The sequence below is a fragment of the Oryx dammah genome, unplaced genomic scaffold (genome assembly GCF_014754425.2).
Source record: "Oryx dammah isolate SB20612 unplaced genomic scaffold, SCBI_Odam_1.1 HiC_scaffold_18, whole genome shotgun sequence".
Lineage (NCBI taxonomy): Eukaryota > Metazoa > Chordata > Mammalia > Artiodactyla > Bovidae > Oryx > Oryx dammah.
Window position 1 is genome coordinate 14,792,506 of NW_024070202.1, and position 3,795 is coordinate 14,796,300.

Sequence of the window (3,795 nt, forward strand, 5' to 3'; positions counted from 1 at the left end):
GAGACCTGGGTTCAGTCCCTTTGTTGGGAAGATCCCCTGGAGGAGGGCATGACAACCTACTCCAGTATTCTGGCCTGGAGAATCCCCATGGACAGAGGAGCCTGGCGGGCTACAGTCCATGGGGTCGCAAAGAGTTGGACACGACTAAGCACAGCACAGCACAGAAAAATTCTGAGTCTCAAATGAGAAAGCAAGTGAAGTGCTACAGGCAGTACTCAAAAGTCATCTTCCATTATTATTTAAAGACTTACGTGATGTGGGAATTTTTATTTAACGTGGTGCAATCACGATAACCAATAGCTTCCTCCCTACAGGGAAGAGCCTTGAACCTAATCTACAACTCTTTCCATTTTTTGCTTTCTTCTCATATATACTTTCCCCTGCTCAGGTTTATTGAGGACCCTGTGAGTGCAGCATCACTTCAGCTTTGAGCACCACTGTAGTCGTCCCTTGACAGTGTTAATATTGTGGCTTTAATGAAAGGAATGCTGTAGGCTTACACACACAGATATGCATTGCATTTGGAAAAAAAAAAAAAAACCCTTTTGAATGGCATTTCTTCCTGTTTTATCACCATTTAGAAGAATAATAAAACTACCTAGTTACTCTTTTGCTGATGAACAGATGCTGTTTACTGTAGTTCTGTAATGTATTTACCTCACCTGTTTCCCTGTTCAGTTGCGTGTCTAGTTGCAATGCCATTCTTTCTTAAAAGTGATAAATTATGACTGTAGGTTGTTTTCCCTAAGCTTTTTTTTTGGTAGTTGTTATTATTCAATAGCCGTAGAAGCAGTGGAGAAGTTACCTCAAATGAGAGAAAATTAGTAAATGAAGACTAGAGATTCATGGTGTATGTGTGTGTGCATGCTCGTGTGAGCCAGTGCTGGAAATCCTGTGCCCTAGGTGCATTTATGCATGTGAAAGACATGTGTTTACAGACAGTAACCAACAATGGTGCTCTTGATTCTCACTGAAAATTACTCTAAGTCACTTGGGAAATTTTCATAAGTGCTTAAACCAGAGCCCTGCCCAGTCAATAACTCAGCGAATGTGTCCCGGCTAAGCTACGAAGATATTGAGAAAATCTTGGATTAGGAGAGCCAAAATGAAACATAAATAGTGTCAAATCAAAACTGCTGTGGGCACTTTTTAAAGTTATTTGGCTTAAGTCCTCATGTAATCAGAAATAAAGCATTGCTGCTGCTTTCAAAGGGACAGAGAGCAAAGATTTGATTGGAGGCATATAAGCACTTAAGAAAACAGGCACAATTGTGAGATTACATATTCTGAGTAGGAATCAGCTGCGGGCACTTGTGAATCATTTGTCTTTCTGACCTTTTAGGAGTCAGCCTGTAGGTAGCACAAGGGTGAGGCCTGGAATGCCCGGTAAGGGTGCATGCGCACGTGGGAGGGGCTGAGCACCCCCACCCCCAGGAGAAAGCTATGGACAGTCCTCGGTCTACCTGTTGACAGGGCAGTTAGGCCCGTTCTCCTGCTGTCTTGCTCCCCGCCAGCACCTCCTCATTCAGCAGCGAAGAGACCTGGCTATGCACAACAGGTACTCTGGACTCTCCCAGGCTTGAGGATGGGGCCTTCCTTACTCAGACTAGGTACTCATCTTTCTGCGTGATTTTAAGGGTGCTAAAAAAATGTGTCTAAGTCCCTAAAATATTACTCCCATCAGTCTGCAACATAGCTTCTGAAATTGCACCTCTAAAAATTACCGTCTTCAAGTTACTGCTAATCATCCTTAGTAAGAAAGGGTGCTGTATTAATTGCCTTTAGCCTTTCTACTGTCATTCTAATTGGATTACCAGATAGCTCTACCCTTTTGAAAGCAGAAATAAACATCCAATGTGATGGGGCACAATGCGGGCAGAATCTGATAGAAAATTTGGTCAACATGAGAAATGGAAAAGGTCCAGGCCATATCAGTTCCAGTGAGGGCCACAGTGAGGGGACCTTGGGTAACCAGATTACAAAACTACACCTCTAGGCAGGGGAAGCAGGCAAGAGGAAAGGCCATTCCAAAATCAGTAAATGTTGTCAAAGAACCACTTACCAGCATTTCCTAAGGCTGGTTCTTCTGCTGGAGTGCAGAGCTTCCAGCGAAATATATTGTGAAAAAATGTCACCCCTCTACCATAAACAAACACCCCACCCCCACTCTGCCTCTCTGCCCCAGTTTCTCATTTGTGAAACTTACAGCTATTACAGCAGCCTCCAAGGTTTTTCAGAGGAACAAGATATTCAAGGAACCTAGAGCTCTTCAACCAAATGATTTTATCTCACATTTCTCAGCTTTGACACCTAAGCTCTCACATTGGAACATCAATATATCTTTGTCATGCTGCTGCTACTGCTAAGTCACTTCAGTCGTGTCCGACTCTGTGCGACCCCAGAGATGGCAGCCCATGAGGCTCCACCATCCTTGGGATTCTCCAGGCAAGAACACTGGAGTGGGTTGCCATTTCCTTCTCCAATGCATGAAAGTGAAAAGTGAAAGTGAAGTCTCTCAGTTGTGTCTGACCCTCAGCGACCCCATGGACTGCAGCCCACCAGGCTCCTCCATCCATGGGATTTTCCAGGCAAGAGTACTGGAGTGGGATGCCATTGCCTTCTCCGGTCTTTGTCATATTGTTGGCTAAAACACAGCAAGTAAATCCCTTGAGAACTGTAGAGATAGGAACAAGCTACTCAGCATAACCTTGTCAAAAGAAGATACAGTATTTTCTGGGTAGTTCCTGTCCCATAGTCTGGAATAGGTCATTGTTTCCAATCAGAAAAAAAAAAAAGTATATAGATATAGATATAGATACACACACACACACACACACACACACGTGTGTGTTGTGGAGGAGGGGTGCTTCCCAGGTGGCTCAGAAGCCTGGACTATCACCAGACCTCCAAACACTCGATGCCACTACTTCCAAATCACAAAACTTCCCTATCCATTCAGGACTTGGGACTCCTGGGGAAATTGCCCATAAGAAAGGGGGCGTTCCAGGTTTTATTATGTATTTTCTAGAGGTACAGATGAGGTAGGGTGAAGGAGGTAGAGTTCATGCCTGAAATAGGAAAAGAGATAATTATCAGGATACTATTTCTTTAGCTACTCAACACAGCCCAGTGGGTTAAGAAAGAATTTAGGAGCCTGATTTTCCTGATACCTTCTTAATTTTGATAAAAGTACGGATTTAAAACAACAACAATGGGAGAGTGTCATTGACCTTTCAGGATCCACTAGTATCTTCCAATAAAGCTATGTCAGTAATAATATTTTTTAAAGATGTACTTTCATTATAAGTAGAGGAAAAAAAAGTGAAAAACACACTTTAGCCACATCGTCTTATTCAATTTTTCAGGCAAACTACAAATAAGAGTGATAAAGTCATCTAGCCTCTGTTATCTCAAATGTTCCTAATGTTTTACTAAATATGTAATTTACTCTCATAGCAATTGTATCAAGAAGACAAAAGCCAACAGAATTATCCATAATTTACAGATGGGTTAAGAAACAAGCAAAAATTAGGTTAAAAACAATTTAGTCCCTCACTAGTTGTTTTATCTTCATGATCCCATGTTTCTTAAAAAAACAAACAAATGTTGAATTGATTGCGTACTTTGGTGCTAGGAGGACACAACCTCAAATGAAAACAATTTTCCAAAACTAAATAATGAGTCAGTGGTGGTGCTGCTACTAGAATCAGCCAAGAAAATAGTTATAAAGATATTTAATCTCAGAAATGTCCTTCCATTCATTAACTCAAGGATATGTTTCCTTGTGAACCACAA